This window comes from Centruroides sculpturatus, unplaced genomic scaffold (assembly GCF_000671375.1).
Source record: "Centruroides sculpturatus isolate CEXI.00-Female unplaced genomic scaffold, Cexi_2.0 scaffold1316, whole genome shotgun sequence".
Taxonomy (NCBI): Eukaryota; Metazoa; Arthropoda; class Arachnida; order Scorpiones; family Buthidae; genus Centruroides; species Centruroides sculpturatus.
Window position 1 is genome coordinate 71,673 of NW_019385667.1, and position 25,434 is coordinate 97,106.

General features: G+C 28.5%; 1 pseudogene; it reads right to left on the reverse strand.

Annotated features, from left to right (window-relative positions):
- LOC111641040 overlaps positions 1-25,434 on the reverse strand; it is a 59,254-nt pseudogene that overhangs the window by 23,062 nt on the left and 10,758 nt on the right.

Consider the following 25,434-nt stretch of genomic DNA (forward strand, 5'->3'; position numbering starts at 1 on the left):
GAAAAAAAAAAAAAACATGTTATTTTGTTATTTTGGTTAAAGTCCAGATACGTACACTCATGGCGGCTGATCGCCGATTCCAGCAAAGACAAGAAAGCAAACAATGGGGACGCACCTTCTAACCTAACCTAACCTATTCTAATAAACTACCATAATTAATACCAACGAAATTATTAGAATAGGTTAGGTTAGGTTAGGTTAGAACGTGCGTCCCCACTGTTTCCTTTCTTTTGTTTGCTGGAATCAGAGATGAGCCGCCATGACGGTATACGTATCTGGAATTTAACCAACAATACATTTGCAGGTGCCATTTACTCTTACTGTATGACGTCTTACTAAAACTAAATTTTATGAAAATCTCCCTGTAACTTGACTAGATCATGGCAAAATATCTAAATTATAAAATTACATTGGTATCATTGGTAAGAAATCCTTGGGTAGAAGTAAAATTCTTACAAAAATCAAACTGTCACATGCGAAAAGGGACGACGAGTACGTTGCTATAAAAATCTAAAATTTCGAAAAAGTCAAAATATTTGGGCCCTAACGACATGCCGACTCTCCACATCAGTGTACCACAACGTTGCCACAATGAAATTTCAAAACGTACTGAAGCTCCTTCAAAAAATGTACTATTTCTATGGTTGGTTACTTTTAATATTAAATAATATACCATCATACTCAATTTTTGTGCTTATTTTTGTTAAATACAGCATTAAAAGTTGATTTTTTAAAAATATTATAGCGATGGATAAAAAAAAGTATAAATTAAATATGCGTGGACAGATTCAAATTACAAAAAGTTATTTCTTTTACCGAGATTACTAAAATTGAAGTTCATAATTAAGAATTAAGTTATAGTGGTAGAAAATAATATAAAAGTATTTATATTATTTGTACTGTACAATTTCAAAACTAATTTGCGTAATAATTCGACTCTGACTTAACGGCTATTTTGATATTATTGATGACAAAAGTTTAAAATCATTGATTTTCTTATCTGGCCAATATTTTTGTTTGACAGAGTTGAATCGTTTGGACCACGTGGCAGGGCCGTGCCGTGCTATGATTCAGTCAGGGCTGTGGAGTCGCGTAAAAATCTACCGACTCCAACTCCGTCTCCGGTTCCGACTTTTCCTTACCATCCGACTCCGACTCCGACTAAAACACCAAAACTCCACGACTCCGACTCCGACTCCGACTCCACAGCCCTGGATTCAGAGATGCGGCCGCATCAGGCGGCACCGTGAGGGGCGGCATAAAAAACATTTAAGGGGTAGAATTTCAAAGACTTGCATCATACTTAGAAAATCTACCGCACGGCCCTGTCACGTGGCGTAAAAAGTTTTGTCAAGGTCCTCGTGAGAATGTGACACGTGTGAAAGAGGACCACTTAGTCAACATTTGCACATGCAACTGTTGACTCAGTGGACCCAGGCCCATATTACGTGATCGGATGGGGCCGACATATCCGAGGGACCACCTCCAAAAAATTTCTAGGGATTTATCGACCGTCCGGATTCGAATTCGGGTCACCCAGAGCGGTAGGCTGCCACCTTGACCGCTCGGCCATCCGGCCGCATATTTAGGATTTAATTATTTCAGTCGAAGCGGTAGGCTGCCACCTTGACCGCTCGGCCACTCGGCCATCTGTTTGATGCTTGAAAATTCATTTTGCAAGTTCAAGTAAATGAAAATAAGTCATGTTCTAATTTTTATAATCGTGCATTGAAAAAAAGGTCTTCTTAAAGGACGCCAAGAATTCACTCATATATTTTTAATTAATAAGATGCGCCAAACTGTTGCATGTGTAATTCAATTAAAGACTGGGCATGGTCATGGAAAACTGTAAAATTTCAATCCTTTTTTTGTCAAAATGTTAAAAATTAGGGATTTACAATGTTTCAAATGTGTTTTGTAATGTTCAAAAAATGTTCTATATTATTTAAAATAAATTTAATTATATACTTTCATTTGGAAATATAGAAACTCTAAAACATTCATCACAGTGTGTTTATCCTAGCATTCAGTAATTCTCCGTGTTCGGAATGTCTGAAGTTACAGCTTGGCTGACTAGAATCAGATTCATTAATTGTCATTAATAGCATTAGATTAAAGCATTAATTAATAGTCACAATTACTCCTATGCATCCAAGAGATAACCTAATCATTTGCTATCCGCAAAGCACGAATTTGCATAAACAAGAGTTTATTGTAAACAGTGTCTATTGTTGAAGCACATCATATACAGTATATTCGTCTCTTACATGTGACATATTAATAGATTTTTAAAGTAAAAATCAAATTAATATAAAATCTATAAATAACTTTTCAATAATAAGATTATTGGTATTTCTATTTTAATCTTTTGTTATGAGGGTTATTTTCGGGGAGGATACCAACTGTTTTATGACATTTCCTTTTGTATATGCAATAAATAAACAAAATTATTACCTTTCCTGAGGATTTAACACGCAACAATAATCCATGCTAATAACAGACAAAGAACAAGTTGCCATTTCAGGTTACCAAAGTCATCAATAGTTCCACTTGTACCTAAAACGTAATTCCTAAAAAAGTATAAATATATTTAGAATCCAAAAATAGAGTATTTTAACATAATAATTTTTGCAATTTGTTTGGCTAGATCACCGAAGGGACTTTACTATCACTAGAAAACAGAACCATCACTCCTTATGGATAATTCTGATAAAAATTTTTTATAAAGCTAACATGTCAAAAAATTAATTTTTGAAAAATCGATAGATATGAAAGAACATAAATCGACATTTATCAAATATTTTCAAAAGAAAAAAAGACACTGGAATGTATCTAATGTTTATGATTGTTCTACCGGTATTCGTGTCAAACGTGCAATACACGAAACAAAATATTTGTAATTCAAACTAACGTATAATATTCTTCACTGGAAGATATGCGCTTTGTAGCTCTATTAAGTGTAGTATAAGAATTATCAGTTTCGTTCAAACAATGTGTCACATTAAAACTTTGAAAGCCAGGAATATATTCACAATACGCTACAGGATCGTAGCATGTATTATTCCAATATGTAAGATTCTGCTCTACGCACTGTTTGTTTTGATCTTCGTTATAACAATCTGCAAAAAACAAATAAAAAACGATAAAATGAAATTTGTTAGGATGTAGCAATTCCAGAACAGAAGCAATATAATATGTCTGATTTCAATCGAATTCATAAATATTTACTTTTTGTCTTGTGACTTACCGATTGAATTCCAAGAATTTCCACAAAATTCCCATCCTAATTGACTTGTAAACGAAGCAAACGTATAAAATATTGACCAGGCTATTATCACATTGTAATATAATACCACTAAAAATGATACCATTAACATAGCATATCCTACACCTGAAAAAAACAGGAAAAATTTTTAATTGAAAATTCTGAAAATGAAAAAAACGTATTTTATATCTAAAAAAAACTTATGATAATTATAAAAATAAAAAGTTTAATAATTTACAATAAGTACAGTCAAATCTTCCATTAACAATGGAAGAATGTTTTAAGAATGTACTGTACTTTACATGATGCATTATACACTGCATTAGGTGTACAGTACATAGTATATTATTAGTGTATTTTGATTTCTTTTTAAAACAAATTAGAATAATAATTCATTATCTTTAAAATAGTTTGTGTGAACTTGGTTCACTTTAGAATTGAATTATCCATATGTAGTTATGAGGTCGACAAACAATTTTAAGTTTTAGAGTTTGAAAGTCACGTAACTTGGTAATAACAAGGTTGTTTTCATTGCAAAATCGTACACAATAGATATTGAGAGTTCTGCATTTAATATATATGGGGAATACGCATTTACAAGTATTTATTGACGCTTTACGAGGATGACAATATTTAGAAGGGCGCTAAATCGAGGTTCGACTACAGGTTATTGTATTTTATATAAATAAAGTTATACACTAATATTTTATTTTATTTTAAAAGCTACAATAAATGTTAAATTTTTTAGGTTTAATAAGGCATTTTTAATAAATTAATTTGTAGATACAGTCAAACTTTTATTAGGCTAATATTTTGTATATTATAATATTAGTGTTTAATACTAGGTAGTCAGTTAATTAAAATAATAAAATACTAATTAAATAATTAATTTGAAATTAAATTTTAAATCAAAGCAATTGAAACATAATATTTCGGTGTGGATAAAGTACTTGTCTGTCTTGATTGATTTGGTTTTATTTCATCCTGGCAGAGTCGAGTCTCTATTTATAGCACTTTTTGTAAAAATGTTAGTTTCGGTTCGGTTGGTGGTGACGCATTTTGCTTTTAATATGTATATATAAAATTGATACAGATTATATTATCGATAAAAGCTTTGTTTTGGGATAGGAAACGGATTAATCCATTTTATACCATTTTTTATGGGAAAATTTGTTTCGGTTTGAGAACAAATCCGTTTCCGAACAACTTTCAGGAACGAATTAAGTTCGTCGAGGTTTGTCTGCATTTTATATTTAAAAATTAAACTTCCTGCATTACGACAAAGATGACATCTAACAAGTACGTGATAAGCAGCTAAGCAAATACACCAATTACACATTGCAGATCATTTCATCCGAAACAGCCTATACCAGGGGTGGTCAACCCTTAGCATGCATGCCAAACTTGCCACCCCAACGACTTTTTTCCTGGCACGCAACTAAGCACTTACCTAAAAAAATCAATATCCAACTTCTTGTTGAGTTGTATATTTTAATTTAATAGAATACAGTTTTATTAAGTAGAACGATACTAAATAAAAATTCAATAAAGAAACAAATACTATCAATTGTTTTGATAATAGAGAGGTTGCGGCCGACAAGATAGCGGCGCTCGACGTTCGACGTTCACGTTTTAGAGATGAAAACTTCGGCCGCAACCTCGCTAATAATAAATAACAAGAAAATGAAACAAACATCCTATTTCTATCTCTGCGTTATACTGACTTATAAGCAGTTGCCAATTTAGCGGCTAATTCACTAAATATAACTTTCTCGTAGCCACTCCCAAAAATTTCGGTCGGTGCGTGAGAAAATTTTGTATCATAGATTTGGTGATGTTGGCACGCACATTTAAAAAGGTTGCTCACTCCTAGTCTATGCTATTAACTTTGCTGCTTGTCACCTAAACACACCAAGCGTTTCTATATTTAATGTTGAATCATTTTAATTGTAAGACTAAATACAAGCTGATTTTAGACTACGAAACTAGAGAAAACATCTAAAAATATACACGTTTTAACTGTTTAAATGCATTTAGGCCTAATATTACGTAAAGTATGCTATAATTCATTTTAGCTTTTTCTGTTATGTTTTTGATATTAAATTTCTAAAGTATTTGTGAAGTATAATACAAAGCTTAATTCCAGTAATCTTTTAATAGTAACTTTAAAAGTTAACTCCGTTACAGGATTCATATTTCGCGTTATACTAATGTATATACTATATTTCTATTAAAATAAATTATGCTCGAAGGCGAAGAAATTAATATCTTGAAGCATTTAACACGTGTTTTGGCAACATTTTTATTTCCGTTTGTATGAATTATATACCTAACTACGCTTACGAATTTTAATAACACAAAATTATTCTGAAATAAATATGAATTTGGATTACGAATGTTTTAAAGAATAGAATTCGTTCATAATTTGGGAATTACTTATATCTAAGTATTAATATTTTAAGAGGCTAACAGCTTATTATACATTCCATTTGCATGATCATGCTTTTTAGACCGACCATTGCACTTAAAAATTTTAAATATATTAAGGTTGTTAATATCTTACCCGTAAGAATTGGACTTAATCGTTTAAATAATATATTAGCACCAATTCCAACATACTGTCCAAGAGATAATTCCAAAAAGAACAATGGAAGTCCGCAAAATGCTAACATAAGTATGTAAGGAACAAGAAATGCACCTGAAAGAAATATGTACAGTATATACATTAATTATTTGTAAATATTCTATTATTTATTTATATTTTAATCAAATTTCCTATCAAGAATATATATATATATATTTATTCCTGAATGTTTTTAGTATAGAAGATTTTAGCACATCATACTTTAATGATCATATCATACAAAGCCAAATTAGACTTGTGGTCCTAAACTATAATATATAGGAAGTGTTTCCTCTTCCACTAAATAATAATGAATTTAAAAGTACGAGGCTTATTTAGCTTGTGTAAATTCAATCTCGACATGTTAATATCTTCTATTCTAAACTATGCAAATTATTTATTAAGTTTTAAGCAAATTTTTACGCTATATAAAATACGTACCCATGAAAATTTAAAGCATTTATACTATATTAGTTTGTACATACCTCCTCCATTTTTGTAGCATAGATATGGAAATCTCCATACATTTCCGAGACCTACAGCATAACCTAAACAAGATAGAAAGAATTCGCATTGGTTGTTCCATTGTCCTCTATTCTCATCGAAGTCAACTGGCTGCACCTGCATGAAGAAAAAATTTATAATTAATTAAAAAGCTATTTTTTCACTGAAAACTCAGAAGTAAATTAAATTTCAAATGATTGCGACCTTCATTAATCTGTAAATGTCTAAGTTTAGTTACAATTATAGTTACATAGAAAATGCAGAGTAAAATTTACTGAAAGTTAAACAATGCTTACAGCTTAAGTGTATTATTTCCACTTGAAAAAATATACACAATTACTATTTTAGTGGAAGAATTGCATTTATTTAGTTTGAATAGAACCTTATTGAATAATGAAATTTGAATTTGAATATTATATTTAAATGTTCATATGTTCATTAATTAAACGAGTGTTTTAATACGCTGCGTTCTCAAATTTTTCTGCCTTAAATTTCCTGTTATCAAGTCGTTTCTCAAGAATCTGTTCAAAGAATGATTACAAAATTGTATACAGTTTATCACGTTTATAGTGCTTTTGAATATATTATCAAAGCACTTCCGTTGTATCTGAAGCAGAACGCCGGTAACAAACTGTATCAGTAAAAGGATTTCAACGTGAGTTGTAATAACATGATGTTGTATTCGGCACGAAGACGTGATATTTATTTATCTTAATTAACCAGTTGTACTCGCCATCTTGTATGTTTTTGTACACTTCATACTTTATCATCAAACAATTTGCTTCGATTTACACTTCTCTGCAGCATATAGCGGAGAGATTTCACAAATAAATGTATGCATTGAAAAACTTTTCATATATTTTCACAAGATTGCACAAATCGATTCAGATTTAATCAGTAAACACAAAGGATTACATAAATGACGCAACACAATTTAGTAATGATAGAAAGGATTTCACGAAGTGTTTTCATATAACATTTTTACTAATGTTACTAATTAGTCTTAAACATTTTAATTTTCGTTAGTAAAAATAACATTAATTTATGGGTGTAGAAACCGCTAAGGGTCCCTAAATTTTTTGGTAAATTGAGTCATGAAAAGAACACTTTCTCTTCATGACTCAATTTACCAATTTGCACTTTAATTCTGAAATAAACTACATGTATAATAATTTGTAACGTATATTATTTCTTTTATTTATAATCGTTTACATTATCGGAAATAATATAAGCGAAATATAACTTAGTATTTTTAGAAGAGATACGATAATATCTTGTCTGAAATTTATTGAAATGCTTTCTTAAATATATGAAATCCATTGACTCTATTCTACATAATGTTGCTTGTTTCGTGAAGAAATTTCACTATATCGCGAAATCTTTTAGATCCTTACTGTAGTTTATGCAATCCTTCATCTTATCTTTCCTTTTATTCGTGAAATATGTCGATCGATTCGTGCAATAATGTGAAAATAAATTAAATTTTTTCAATAGTTTTTAATACATACATTTATTAATATTTGCAAAACTTTTCGCTAAGTGCTGCAGCTGAGTGTAAAATATTCAATATATAAATGAAAAATACATTTTGTAAAGAATTGTATGTTTACACTAAGAAGTCGAGAAGTTAAAAAATATTAACGTTATCTAAATAAACATACATAATATTTAAATAAACGTTAACGTTATTTAAAACTATAACCACACACACATTTCACGAAAACGAAATATTTTTCGAGTTATTGATCTGCTTAGACAAGTTCTATTCTTTTTACACATGACTAAAATGTATGCTGCAAGATAAATTACATTTTTGATCCTTGAATTCTGCTTCCTTAAGAGAGATGATGTTTCATAATAATCCCATTAAGCTGCTTTTCGAGCCAAGTTTTTGCCAATTGCTACTTGTCAACTATGAAAATTTATAGCTTACTTTACCGGTTTTATCTACAACGAAGACAAATTCAAATACACTCGTAAGTGTTACGTCACTGAGAAAAATCTTTTATGAATTTTTGTGACTATTTTTAGCTCTAGCTTATAATCCACAAAGCAAAGCATTATTCTAAGATATTTTTAAGATAAATATTTTATACTGTTTCTAGCTACGTAGTTGCTATTAAGCAAATGCAATCTAGCTTGCTTTCCAGAGCATGGCGCTTTTACGTACTTCAGACATATACTTGTCGATATTTCATTTCTCAAAATCAATTACTAAGATCCTAAATCTTATAGGCCTACTGTATCAAGTATCGTGTGTTATGGACTATAAAATTATATAGAAGAGGCCTCATAAAGTTCATACTTGACTAGATCCTCTTACAAACTAAAATTGCCACTGAGCTCATAAAATATTTGTGTTGCATATGTCAATATATACAAATATACAATATTTGTTTACTTGATAATTAGGGGAGACCGGGGCAAGATCGGCATGTTAAGCTTTACTTAAATTTTGTGTAATAAATACTGCTGTAAACTGAAAAAAAAGCTTTGCATATTGTCTATTGGAATGTTACCTTACTATAGAACTGGTTAAAATCAGTTTGGAAATAAAAATAATTAAAATAATTACAACTTTACAAGAAGAGAGAAATTGACGAAGTTGCCCCGGGTATAGGGGCAAGATCGGCAACTTCTCTCTTTTTGTAAAGTTGTAATTATTTTAATTATTTTTATTAAAGTTGCCCCTGGTATAGGGGCAACAGTAATGGGGCAAGATAGGCACGTATATAAAATTATGTTATTAACAATGTATAAGTTGGAATTCACTATTAAAACAAAGAAATACAAATCCAACACCCATTTAATATTATTACAACGAAATGCAAGTTCAAAGACATATATACATGAATAACAAATGCAAACATGTTTTCATTTATCATCTGTTTGATTTTTATCCTTTGCTTCTAATGTGGCTTTATGTTGCCGATCTTACCCCGCTAGTCATGATTTCGAAACATTAAGTACAACCCTGAGAACAGAATGCCAAGCCACGATCTGGCCACGTGAATAAGTTGAAGTTACATCCTTCTAACAGGAAAAGTAACTTTCGTTATCATGGAATTATAACAAAACCTGCCAATTCAATATAAATGGAAAAAAAATATTATATGGAATTGAACGAAAATGAAAATTTGCTTGATAATTCAACTACGCTTGTTGGAGAACAATAAAAACACTACACTCAACAAGCCACCAATAAAACTCAACTGCCTAACCTATAACCAAAGTCTCCTTTTAATTTGTTTTTTAAAAAAAGCGCTTGACAAACTTGCCCCGCATGCCGAAGTTGCCCCGGTCTCCCCTATAACTGATTAGTGTCATGTATCAATCTCTGATTTAATAATAATTTTTGAGGAAATTTCTAGTTTAATGGTAAAATATGTTTTAGTAATAAACTGTAAAATTCTTCACATTCTATTATAATGTTTATTCAAAGATAAGAAAGAGAACCAGAGTTAATACTGATTTTATAGATGAGAAAAATCAAAGATATTTTTCAATGTGTTACAGATAAGCTATTTTTTCAGATATGCAGTACAGTATTTATATCAGATTACACACTCTACTAAAGAAGTGGACCAAAATATCCTGATAACAATTTCTTTTGCCTACTTTTCGGAAGAATTCATCTAAATAGTTCTGCGATGAATAGTGTTTTCTCCAATCACGATTCCTCGATATAGTATCTTTCTTAATAGGGTCATTCTCATAAAGTGCCAATAAATACTAGTAAATAATTTTTTTTTTCATAAATATTAAATAAAGAATCTTTCGATTTCTGTCCAAATGCCCGATTTTGCATTGTAAACATTTGAATCACCAAATCATGTGACTTTTTCAAACTTATGTATAGATTTCATTATTATATATAATTCATATAATTGTTATTCTTTGAAGTTCTTTAGTTTAATACCATATTCGATTTATGGCCAATTTTAGAGAATAAAAAAAATAATAGCGTTATATCCAGGTTTAACCGTACTGTACTGTACTGTACATTATAAAATGCCATGTGATTAGGGTTTCTTAGAGTATGGACCTGCTGTGATAGGGCTGGCATGTCATATGGGCTTTACATTACATAAAATTATATTAAAAGGTTAAACAGTGGCTACACCCGTTTAGGGTGTAGCCACTGTTCTTCGACAAGTGATATATTCGCGAGAACCTTCTAATATAATTTTATGTAATGTAAAGCCCATATGACATGCCAGCCCTATCACAGCAGGTCCATACTCTAAGAAGTCCTAATCACATGGTATTTTATAATGTACAGTACACAAGGTCTACAATAGGGAAGAATTTACACGTAAGCTAAACAAGAAACAACTTACAGCCTCATGATATAATATTGTAACGATACCTCCTAATGTTTATAAATATAATATTGTTGAATGGAGGAAGAAGAGCCTCTTATATGTAAAATCTGAAAGATAATTTTAAATTTGGTTGTATCTTAGTAATAAATAGGATAAGTAAATGAGTTCATATCGTTTCCCAGAATGTGTATGGAGAAATGAACCTATTACTTGGTCTAAGATAGAATGGCCAGANATATAAAATAATATTTTTGTACTGAATTCCTTTTTATTCATTTAAATTCTAATTTACAGGTATCTGTCGTACAACACGGTTTCGCTCTAACACGGTTCGAGAATTTAGAAAATCTTCCTTACAAAACTTCACAATTTTTAAGTACAAACATATTTATCTTAGTAACGAAAAAAAATAGTACACTTTTGTTAACTTTTGGAACCTAACTCCATGTCTTGCATTAGTCCTTGTTTCGTATAGCATGTATTCACATAACACGGCACTTTTCCGGAACGTAACTATCGTGTTAAGTTATATGAGGAATACCTGTACTTTTATATAATGAGACTATTCTGAAACACAAACTGCTATAAACGCAATCTATCCTGTATAGCGAGAAATCTTTAAATATAGTACAGTAGAGCGTCGATTATCCGAATCAATCGGGACTGGGGTTGTTCGGAAAAAAAATCGATGTTTCGGATAACCGATTTTGTACGAAAAAATATATTAACCTATCCCATGTTGAAATTTTTCTCCGTTGCGTGTCGCTTCGCGTTGAATTTTCGTCGATGTTAAGCCCAACGAAGACTATTGTATCATTAAAAATTATTTTTTTATTTTGTACAAATAAAATAAATATACATAGATTATCCGTCTCAATTGGGGACTGGGGTTGGTCGGATAACCGAAAAGTATGAAAAAATCCATTATTACTGTAGTATATTATTATATCCCATGTAATTAGTATATTAGTATATCGCTATTAACCTACTTCGCGTTGAATTTTCATCGACGTTAAGCCTATCAATTTTTTTTTTTAAATAATAATCGTCGCTATTGTATCGTTAAAAATTATAAAATTAAGCCTCGTTTAAATACTGGCTCACTTTCATGGTCGATCCAGTGTTGCCAGCTAAAACACGTAAAAATAATATTAAAGTAGCCAAGACATAGCCAAATATTGTAGCGCCACATCACTAGCGGACATTTGAATTTGACGACTAGAACGCGGTTGGTTAACCGAGGTGACGGTTAATCGGGGGTCGGATAATCAATGCTTTACTGTATTTAGTATTTTTTCCAGCGTTACAATATTTGGCTACTTTGCGCCAAATTTGACTACCCTTTTTTTAGTTTGGCGTAAAAATTATCATTTGGCGCATTGGCTACTTTCTGGGCTACATATTATTTATAAATATATTAGTCGAATAAAAATGCACTTTAAAATGGTGTTTCGTCATTTTTTTTATTAATTAGATACCCAAATAAAATAAATATTTGTGTTTTTCAAATAAATTTTTGTTTGTCTCCTTTATAAAAAATGAATTTATCTATTTCTAAGTAAAAATTGAAAGTATCTGTAGAAGTAATTTTTAAAATATCCTTTTTCGTGATAAAGTTTTAATACTTATTACTATAATCTAGATATGTTAACCTTTAAATATACTTGTATATTTAAGGATTGGGTCACAAATATATTATATATACTTGTGGTCCAAAACTCCATGACTTCTTCCAATGTGGCCCAGAGGAACAAAAAGGTTGGACACCCCTGATCTAAACGATTGAATACAAACAAATTAAAACAGTCTATTCTGACCAGTGGCGGATATTCTCTCTCGTGATTACTAAACCATCAAACGTATTTCTTCCATAAGCAATTCTTCTTAGAAACTGACAGCCCGAGTTATAAAATTCTCTACGAGGTCCTACAAAAATTTGCATTATTCAATGTTTTGCCGAAATTTCGGTGCGCTTCGCACAACAGCGTAGCCAGCTGCCAGCGGAGAAAGATACGTTTTGTGACTTTCTGAACGTCACTTACATTGCATTCGCGGAATATATTGCACTTCGACCGCGATTAACATTTGAAACTGATATGCTAGTAAAAAATCTTATTGAATAGTTTCGATATTGGCAGATAAATGTCATACACAGCACTCGTGAAATAAAATCTGTCTTAAAAACTTTTCCTTTAGACTTTGTACGTTAGACTCCACCCGTTCAAAAGAGCCCCATTGTGGGCTTGATTCTAAGCATGATGAATATGAAAAACTCTTACTATCAATAAGAGAGAGAATGTTAAGAAAGAAATATTTAATTAAAATATACTCTCAGCTACAGTTAATTGAAACTAGTGAATTGAAATTTTATCAAATTCAAGATAACAATTTAAAAATATATATTTTAAGATATTCTAACATAAAAATTAAAAAAATATGTTAAGAATACAGTATTGTTTATATTTTAAAATTTGGAACAAAAATAAGAAGTCTTATTAACCGTTTTCATATAAAAAAGAGGAATTAATTATATTATATTAATGGAAATTATACTAATCATTGATAATTGAAAAATTTTTAACAGTTAAATTTTGTAACATTATCAAAATTTCATAAATAAAATTAATTTTTAACAATGTTTTCGCGACAGCATATAACCTGTAGAAACTGCTAAAACAAAAATAAAACATTGCCACTGAAAATTAATTGCGATTTAAAATCGGCATAACACATAATTGGAACTCTCTTTCAACTTGTCTTTTAAACACAATTGATCCGCGAATAATACGCATAAAAATACGGCAATTAGTAATAAAATTGTTAAATCTTCTGACATTTAATATAAGCCATTAATGATAAGTTTAAAATTTAGTTTAATAACATATTTATTAGTTTATATTTCAATTAAAATAAATTATTTAAAAAAAGGTTGTATACAATCAATGAATTAAAAACGAATAGAGTTTGTGCTGAGTTAACTTTTATTCGATGTAACATGCGATAGTTCCAGTTTTTTAAAAAGGACAACAAGAAAAAAAGACTTGATATAATGAGAATAACATATGAAACATAAGTTGCTATGCAATAAACCGTTTAAAATAACGAAAGAACAAAAAAATATTGAATAATTTAAAGTCATTATCGATAATAACTTACGTAAAAATATTAGAAAATGACAGANATAAGATATAAACTTTATTCGTGAATAATTTGAACACAAAGTTCCAACATAAAAGTCTATTCGCGTTAAAATCACAATGTTCTAGCTCTAAGTTATAACATATAAGAAGTCCTTTTCCATTTTCCGAATAATAATGGATAATACATATTAAGTTATTGTTACTTTTTAAAATGGAGCCAGAAACCTCGTAGAATGAGGCCCTAAGTTGTAACTTACAGCCTCACTCTACGGTAGCTTACGTGTAAATCCGGTATTACGGTATTAGCTTACGTGTAAATCTGGTATTAGCTTACGTGTAATTACGGTATTAGCCTACGTGTAAATCCGATATTAGCTTACGTGTAATTACGGTATTAGCCTACGTGTAAATCCGATATTAGCTTACGTGTAATTACGGTATTATCCTACGTGTAAATCCGGTTTTGGCTCTATTCTTGTTTAAAATGCTGTAAAAATTAATGTGTTCTGGAGCATTTAAAATAGATTTGTTGAAGCATTTTGGCTAGTGGACCAATTTGAATTCTAAAAAAAAAAAATTGTCTCAGAGATTTCCACGTGATCAAGTAACCATAAAATAATTGTTAAACTATATTACAATTTATTACAACCTTCTTGTTTCAAAAATATTAACTTGGAGCATAGACTTATTGATTTACTGTTGTAGACTGTAATTCTAATTAATTGTTAATTAGACTAATAGTAGCAGTTTAAAATTTATTTTTGAATAAAATTTCTTTTCTTTTTTATTCATCTAAAGGAAGATAAGAGAATACAACAAACTTTTAACCTCTTTCCTATAGTTTATAAACTAAAAATATCACGTAAGTATTCCCACATATGGATGATTTCATTTACATAACTTAGAAATTTTTCTTAAGAAACTCAAAATTTATAAATTACCCCAAACGTTTTACATTAAAGTGTGGGTTTGTTGCAGAATTAATAAGAATCATTGCTGTATTTACACTTAAACTCAGCAAGCTTATGGCCTTATGCTCCTAAGCTTATTATTATTGGGTGAAGATACATTAATATATTTGTGCTACAGTGAGTCTAAATCTCTAAAAATGAATCTAAATCCGGTCCTAAATCTAAATTTAGATTAATTTTCAGTACTTCAAAATGTGTAAGAAAAGAGTTAAATAGATAATTCGTAACAACGTTAATAAATTCATATAGTTTGTTATGTAGAAGAAAGTAGTACATAAGTAAACATACAGGGTAGCTCAAAAGTCAGTTGACCGTGTAAATTTCTCGAACAAACTATCAAAAGATTGTATATTGAACAAGAAAAATTTCATTTTGAACAATGCAAGATTCGTAAAAGTAAAGCTTTTGAATAAGAAAAAAGTTCAGTTTTTTTTAAACTGATTTTTGGCACATTCTGCATAAGTTATTGTACCCCAAGCGACGGTTAATATGGAGAATTTTATAATTTCACTCATAATATTTACATTAATTAAGAAACATTATTAAAATAAAATGTAATTTTGAATTATCATCAGTGTTTCCAGTTTAATAATCATAATTTTACTAAAATATTAGTATCTGTTAAATGTAAATTAGTAAGTAATACTTACCCGAGAAGTACATTTAAAAATACGATTCATCGCCTACAGAATAATAAGAGAAGTAGCAATGATGACAGATGAACCATAACGATTTAACAAGAGACATATTTCTGTTTATTACATTTGAAAAATCGATAACCAGGCAACAAAAGCTAATTTAAATTTATCGTTACTTCTGAGAATGAATGAATGAAAGATAAACTGAATCGAAAGTAGCAAAGAACATCGTGACATGATTTTTTTCGTTTGTTTATTGTTTACGCCCTTCTGACAAATAAATTAATCATAAAAGTATATCACTTGTCGAAAAACAGTGGCTACACCCGTTTAGGGTGTAGCCACTGTTCTTCGACAAGTGATATATTCGCGAGAACCTTCTAATATAATTTTATGTAATGTAAAGCCCATATGACATGCCAGCCCTATCACAGCAGGTCCATACTCTAAGAAGTCCTAATCACATGGTATTTTATAATGTACAGTACACAAGGTCTACAATAGGGAAGAATTTACACGTAAGCTAAACAAGAAACAACTTACAGCCTCATGATATAATATTGTAACGATACCTCCTAATGTTTATAAATATAATATTGTTGAATGGAGGAAGAAGAGCCTCTTATATGTAAAATCTGAAAGATAATTTTAAATTTGGTTGTATCTTAGTAATAAATAGGATAAGTAAATGAGTTCATATCGTTTCCCAGAATGTGTATGGAGAAATGAACCTATTACTTGGTCTAAGATAGAATGGCCAGAATTTATAGTTATTAAATAAAATTAACCGTATTAATAGGGAACAATGAGAAATTGGAAAAAAGTCTTACAGCCTACAATTATTATTTTATGTACAGTAAAACCTGTGTAAACCGGACTCGCACGATACTGAATATTTTTTACTGGTTTGGGAGAGGTCCGTTTTGAACAGGTTTTACTCTAGTTATTACATATGTTTAATTGTCTTAAAACTTCAACTTTACTACTAGAGCTTTAAAAACACAATTAATACTTCCCAATAAAAATATGCATAGGGTTAAAATTATTTTTTAACCTCTTTTTGAATGTGAAAGCTTTATCAAAATATTTTTTATTCTAAAAAAAGAATTCAAACTAACAGTTTAATTTATTAAAATATTACTGGTATATCATTCCGGAGAGACTGATTTACAACGAGCAATTATATATTGTGACATCGTCACAATGCCGGGCTGCAATTTTTAATCATATTTTTCATTTATTTAATTTAAAATAAATGTTCACCACCTAAAATTAGTAGAGACTTGCCCCTGTACATCACACTTTTCCTTTAACAACAGGATCGTGCCGGTCGTCTATCTAACACATTTCAGGAGGAAATTTTTAAATTGAAATAACGTGACTTCCGGTTACATCGAAGTTCGTATATAGTTAATCGAGGGCCTCCTGCCCCTAAGGTTTTCATATCTGGTTTCGTCTTTCATTTATATAACTCTATTCTCTAGATTAAGAGAAGACAGACGGACGGACAGTGGGAATTTATAGGTCTACAGTTTTTCATATTGAAGCCCAAAAATCTCTGAAAGCTCTCGAGACCCGTAGAGTCCAAAATCGATCGCATATGCAAGCTTTATGAGTCAAATACAATATTTTATTAGTGATTTCTTAAAATGAATACGGACGATTCTAGTAATAAAGAAGAAAACATATATAATAGGATCAAGCAGGATTTATTTCTACATTAATTTCTATCAAATGATAGACATTAAAATGAAAGTAAATCCTTAATTGTTATTTTTACAAACAAATGTAGAAAAATTAACATTTACTATTTTAGATTTGACATCATCGTAAAACCTAGAGGGGTCTTAGATACACCTATCCTACATCAGTAATAAGTAAATGTTTAGGAACATGCTAGATGCAGTGTTGCATATTCAATTGTTAAATTGAAAGAGCTAAAGTCTGGCGATTACTACAAGAGTTTGCAATTGTTATAAATTATAGTAATGTTTCTGCGTTATTATTTATAATGGCAAGTTTAATTCCATTGTACATTCTTTTATGAAGGCTAAATTTATTTTATAAAAAGTAAAGAAAAAAAAAAAAGACAAACTTGTACTTATTCAGCGTGAAGTCTTTTATTATTTATTTTTTTGTAGTTCTTACGCGCAATTACTTTCCTATACGCTAAATTAGCATCAAAATGGCCGCCTTATATTCATCCATAACAGTGTTTTCAACTGGAAAATATTGACGTTTGTTTTAAAAAATGCATTTTCTATCATTAAATATCAAAATAACTACTTTACGTATCCATATATTATACTTAAAATTTATAATTAGCATTTTATCTCCTTTTGGTTTAGCATCTGTTATATAAATTGTTCTTTTATAAAAATTTTTGTTCGGTAGCGTAGGCTATAGTTTTAACTTTAATTTATGCAACCTATTTTTATGCTCTTTAGAAAGCATTTTTCAATATTTAAACAATTTAGATTGTAAAGTCATGTGGCGAGTGTAAATAAGAAAAACTTGTCTGGCATACTTCTTTGTGTCATTCAACTTTAAAATGTCATTATCTATAATAATGCCGTCCATTTAAACGAATTTTGTGTAGTAGATGTTCGAATATATAGATCTGTATCGACGATTATGTGGTCCATTTGGCCCACTTATAGGGATCCAAAAAGCCATTTGGTTTTCTCACTGAAGAGCCAACAGGCTTCTCTCGACATCTAAAAGACCTCGAATATATATTACACATTTTTTTTACTTAACATTATTTATAAAGTACCATTAATTGACACGTTATTTTGTATTTTATTTATTGCCTTTGTATAGAACCAACTAATTAGATTTTCTATTATTTGGGTTATGAAAATAAAATATCATAGATTTCAATAAGTGCATCTACGTCTACAAATTTTAAAATTATTTTTATAAATAAATTTATATAAAATTTACTTATTTTATATATTTTTATCACTATAAAAACTTTGTCAAGTTGTAAATGACTCAAATGTTTGTTATGATTTCGCAATAGATTTTATTTTGTTTATGTTATGTAACGTTTAAACAAAAGCTTAACAGTTCTTCATTCAAATACAAAAGGGGCGTAAACTGCAGGCATTGAATAAAGGGCAGATTTAAAAGATTAGAAAAAGACAAGATACCATAATGAATGGTAGGTGTAACTCGTAGGAAATGAAGACGAGTTATCATGTGTATAGATCTATTTTAATCGAAAACATTTTTAGAATAGAAAAATTATTTATATATTAATGAGGTAGCCTGTAGCAAGCGAGATCTATTCTAATGCAGGTATCATCATTAGAGGTATTATGATATTTTCAAAGCCCTCCAAGTATTTTTTTATGTGTACATCGTGGATTTTTTTCAGATCCACAATAGAATGGCCAGCTGGATCCTCAGATGGCAGAGTGGCAAGGCTGATATCTTTACTGCCTTGGCCGTTCTATAATTTCATTAAGATGTTGGAGATAGGTTTAATACAATTTTGTTTTTATGCAAATATAAAAAAGCGTATTTATTTTTGGTTAAGGTGAGTCATAAGTCCACTCTGCCCCTCCTTGAGTAAGCCTCTGATTTATTCTCTTATTCTATTTTTATTATATTTTAATTTGAACAATATTATAATTCGTTACATCGCTCTACTCTCCCATATTTACGAATTAGGCCAAGGACAATAGATTAGAATAGTAAATAAAGGGTGTGGTTAACGTTTATTAGCAATAGAAATAAAGTAGGACGGTTTCCTATTGAGAAGAAGGTTTTAATTTCTTAATAATACAAACGATAATAATTCTAAATAAAGTTGTTTAGAATAGTATGATGTCAAAATGTCGAAGAGGTTAAAGTGTTATCAGTTATTATTCCAATTCTTGAATAAATTCATGTTCTGAATTAGGAATTACTTTAATAAAACATTATCCATATCCATTTAAAAAGAAATAATTCTCGTAAAATTCTAAATAAATCCAATTTAATAAAGCAGCAATCGCCTTTGATAAGTAGAATTTGGCTCATTCTAAGTTACTTCTTCATGTGAAGTAAGTTAAATAGAAACATCAATTTTCCTTAAGACTTGCTGGAGGTCGAGAGAAGCCAGAATATTAAAAAATTAAACAAAAGAAACCTTTAAAAATTATATTATGTTTTTAAATAATGCAATATAATAAGAAATAAAAGATATTTTCTTAATACACGGAATATACAATGAAATTAATCATTTGTAACAAATATTTTTGAGGCATTGTAAACCTGTTCTAAATGCCCTTTCTCGAGATAGGGCCTTGCTTTCTTGAAAGTTAATAAGATTATATATGAAGATTAATAGTTTTAAATTAAATATCTCGTGTTAACATGGATCTATATAGGTTAACTTTCTTAAAAGAAAGATAATTAGAGAATATTTTCATTTAATCTGTGATAGTTGAAGTATCTTACGAAGAGTTAAAAAATACTTTCAATTTTTTAAATCAGATATTGTTTCGGATTAATTCATTAATTGATCTAATATATTAATAAATAACTATCCAATTTTATGCAAAATCTTAAAGGTCTTGGATTATCTGTAAATATTAAGAAAGTATCAATATTATGTAAGCACTTTATGATAATTTAAAATGTAATTTCCCTTCAATAATAATAAAATGTGCTTATCATCATCGCCTACGCAATTTTCTAACAAGCCAAATTCGTGAAGAATTATTCGTCATTGTAGAATTCCAACTTTAAAATTTGTTCCTAGAATTCAATATAAAATACTTTTTTGTAACTAAAGAAGGAATTGTTAAATTATAATTTCCATATGAAATATTACGCATTTTTACTTTAAAACAGGTACATTCCCCAGTTTTGCTAATTCTTAAAACTTCTAAATTATTCTTAGATTTGATGCAAAACTCTAGCCACAACCGATGCGTTGTATATGCAATATTTTATAATGAAGTCTATTCCTAATAGAGCAATATAACGACTTATATATACTTTCACTTTAACGGGGTTAAAGAATTCTGTTGTTTTTATCATAAATTAGACAATAAAGTCGTTCGTATCTGTTCATATACTTTAACTACTACAAACATAATAGATTACCTTGAAAATTATACATCTTATATTCTTTAGAAAGTAAAATTCATAAATATTTGTGAATATTTTTTACGGTATTATAAGCAGAATTTTTTTTATTAGGCTATATCAAATAAAATAACATCATTTCTGTTCACATCACCGTGAAATATTGCCTATAATGATGAATAAAACGTTTACAATTGTACAGTACTTTTATGTTTATAATTACAATGATTTGCATTCAAATGCATTCAAAGAACGAGAGGGACTACAAAATTCGAATTTAGTGCAACACGTGCTGCAATATTTACAATTTACAACTGGTAAAGTCCATAGTATTAGACTAATATGAATGAATTATATTTGAGATTTACAAATTAGAATTCTAAATAGTTTTGCATTAATGACTATTGAATGTCTTATCGGATAAATTCTGTAAGGTAGGAAACGTGTTAAGATGTACTGTATTACAAGCGCCTGCTCCTAAATGTTCGTGCGAGCCTACTATAACACTAAAAATTGAAGTTAATTGTAAATTAAATTGATAAAATTATTAAAAAATGAGTGATTTATTATTGTTTGAAGTTCATATATTAAAAATTGCTGTACATAGTTAAAACTTACAATAAATAAAGTAGATTTTTGATATAGCAAATGATTTAAGTGTTTATATCGCGAGTCCACCGTATTCTCGGTCTTTTTAATTAATTTATTTATTTATAGTAAGCCGGTATCCACTAGCCGCATACTTAACATTTACATATAGAAATAAATTTTTGTTGATACTGAATAATCTTATGCCCTTAAAGACGTAAATGTGTAAAGTTACACGCTTTCAGTTTTATTTTTAGTCACGTTATAACAAAGTTTCATGGTTTTATAGTTCTATTCTTCTACTGAAAATGATACTACGTGAACACATTGTTTATGAAATTGAAAATGTGCCAATTTATTGATTAAATCTATTGTACTGTACCTTGTGCTAAAATTAGAAAGTTAAAAAATAAAATAAATATCTCAAGTCAATGAGTTTTGATAAGAATTATTTTTTACGTAGACAGTTTTAAGATAAAAAGGCTATAATTCTTCAACCATATCTTTCAAATCTTAACATAGACTACATGCAGACCTTTAACAGCGGGCCTCTCAATCATGCGGGGCCATTGGCTCGGGCCTCAAAAATATTTATTACAAATTATTTATTACATTGCGTTATATATATATAATAAGGCCTTTCAGATGGTGAGCGAGAGCAATATATATACTTACCACCTGAAAGGTCTTATCTACATATTTCTTATCATCTCCAGTTTATTAATATTTATATTTAAAGTGTATATGTTAATGAATTAAAATACATTTACATGAGTTACAAATAAATAAAGTAAAGCCATTGTTATCAAAAATATAGAACTTGTTAAAATTCTGTTTTTAAATTTAAAGATTTTTTTTAAATAATAAACATAGAAAATCGAAATTACAATAAATATATTTTAATATTTTAAAAAGTATATAGTAAATTTAATTTATGCAACAATAATTGTAGAACATAAAAGTAAAAATAAAATTCTTCTTATTACTTAATAGGTGTGCAATAAAATATAACAGACAAATGATGACATTTCAAAAGTTTACCTTGTTGCTTGTAATTTATTGCAAATGTGCTACTATAAATGTATATATATATATATATACATATATAATTTTAAGAAAAAAAATTAAAAAATTGTAACCATACTATTAAAAAAAGTTTATTTTCTCACCATTACTCTTAGAACTTTCTAAGTGAAAAACTACACCTTTTCATTAAAAAGTTTTATGGAAACTTATAAATGTTTACATTCCTATTGAATTATTATTTAAAAATAAAAAAATAAAAAGGAAATAGTAATGTCAAACAATGACAAGTCAATCATTTATCTAAGAATCAATGAAAATTTCACTTCCTGTGAAGAAATATAATAAAAATGCTTATTTTAAAAATATATTTGAACATTTTCTCTGCATGGTTATTATTTAGTGTCTCCATATAATTAATTCATTCTTTAAAATCATTAAATCATCAATCAATCAATCAATCAATCATTAAATTCAATCAATCATGAATCATTAATTAAATTTATTTCAATAGAGAATCTATTAATAACGATACATTAGCAATTTTAATTAAGCGAAGAAAATATTTTTAAATAATAACAATTTTACATAATTTTTTTAAGTTTTGATTTTCATATAGTTTCAACACATTGACATTACTATGCTTAATAGTTATGATATTTCATTTCTTTTAATCAATAAATAACATTACAACTTTATAATACATGAAAACAATTTTTTTAAAATTTAAAGAAAAAGTTATTATTTCTCGCTTCATTTTTCAAATGATAAAAAACCAATTTTAATTTTAATGTATTCATGGTACTAATTACTGGGCCAATAAATTACAAAGACATCTATTAATAATCACATTTTGCTTCTGATAATAATGACATAATTAATTCTTTTATAATTGTAAACCAGTTAAGTAAGTTAATTTAAAAAATGTTATAATTTGTAAATTTATAATAAATATTATAATATCTATCTTTGGATTTTTACAATTATTATTACAGTTGCAATACGATGTTCTTGGAATCAATTGAAACAATTGATCATCCATCATCAACAGGACATTGAGGAATGGAAGACTAATCTTGATTTTATATTGAAAAATTTTATAATTTTACAACCCTTTTAAGAATGAGGGACAGGAATGAGAATATAAATTATAAACTTATTTTTTAAAAAATTTGTATTTTTTATGTGTAAATTTAAAAAAAAATAGTAAGTTCTTAAAAGGATTTTGTGTAAATTACTGTTTTTTTTAAATCATTGTTGAAATGATTTAAATTTTCTGCATTAATACATGCAAAAAATTTAATGCAGAAAATGTTCTACGAAATTGTAAAACGCAATGTTTTTCCCGTTTTTTTTTTTTTAGTGGGTAATAATCGTGACTTATCATAACTTGTTCCTGAGTACAATTCTCCTTAAATATTGCAACATCACGTTAAACTTATATTAATCACTAATGAAAATATTTATAAACAAAAGTTATATCATCATAGATAAATTACGCGAAAATCTATTACACAAATGAAATTTTGTACACTATTCGTGAGAAATATTCGTACTATTTAGTATTAATTAAAAGTTAAATTTGATATTTAATTGAAACAATGATTATGTTTGATACATGATAAGTAAAGATTATTATTCCTGCACACGTAAAGAATTATGACCAAAAAAAGCCTAGTTACTTATATACAAAGGTTAAACAAAAAAAAAGAAAAAAGAAAATAACAATAAAATAAATAAATGAAAGTGCAGTGACCTGGCAGCTATAATGAAACTATTATTAAGGGTCATTGTATTCCTGTAACCTAGAATATATTTAGATAAAAGCAGGTATAATTATAATTGAAATTATAAACCATAAAGTCAAACAGAAAAGTAGTATAATTTCATAATTTCATGTTAAAAGAGTGAATTGTAAAAAGGAAGAGACGAAAAGTATTATAATTAATATAACAATCTTCTTTGGTTTATTCAAATTCAAATTAACCAATCGTGTTAACGAACGCTCAAAATAACGGTCATTGTTTTGAAACTGATTAAAATACATTTTTTACTTTAATAAATTTTACAAAATAAACAAATTTAAAAACTAATCTCCATATAAAGGCTTGATATAAATTTTTAAATGGCTTTTAATAAAATTAATAATAAAGTAACAAAGGAAGACATATAAAGGGTTACTATTATGATTAATATTTTTCATATAAAATGAAGTGAAAATTTATCTTCTTATCCAGAATATATTTTAAAATAATGGTAGGAAATACGATAAAATCAGCATTCATTGTATCTTTTGCAATCAGTTTATTCACACTTTGCTGTTGCAATTTCCAATAGATGCAGGATGGTAATACATTAGATTCTCCAAATCAGATCACTCATTAAAAATTAATGTAAAAATTAACTTTATTTTGATATTTTCGCTAAAAATGAGCTATACATATAAAGAGACTTATAGAGACTTCAGGCTTGAATACTCAAACCTTTGAGTCTTGAAAAGGTCCCATATTCACATTTTGTATTGGGCACCATAAAAATATAAAGCCGGTATTATACCTACATAATTTATGAATAGCTACAAAATCAATGATAAAACAAATTATTTAAACTTTAATTATTCCCAATTTTTGCTCAGCTTCCGTTGAAAAACAAGTTACAAATTTAATTAAGATTGTAAAGTAAGTCAGTAGTTCCTTCATTGTGATTCTAAATATATTCAAGTTTTTCTACTTTATTCTTTGTGATCTAGGATCTGTTACAGAATATCAATTTATATTTGTTATTATTATTTTCAAATAGAATCCGGGTCTCGAGGTTCAAGGTTTCAAGAACCTGTTTTCATGCTCTTTGAACCCTTTGCAAAGGCCTTAATATTAAAAAAGTATATTAAAGCAATCTGATGAACTCTATAAAAACGAGTTCAATGCCAACTAACTATCGACTTTGGTTAAGAATTTCTTTCATCTCTGTTGACAATGTTGAAAAGTCAAACAATGATTCTTAATTTCATAAAAATCTTTTGATAGAACATTAGAATTACTCATTTGCAATTTTTAAATAAATAATAATGAGAAATAAATTAACTAAGATAACAAAAATAATCATTTAAAGAGATATTTAAAAATTTTTATGTTAAAAAGAGCCAGTGTTTTTTTTATTAAAAACGTATAAAATTATGAATTTATTTAAGTTTTCTTCATCAGTAATATATTTAAGATGAACTTGACTAATTTATAACTCTGAAGCTTAACAATATTGAATTCTTCAAACAGAAA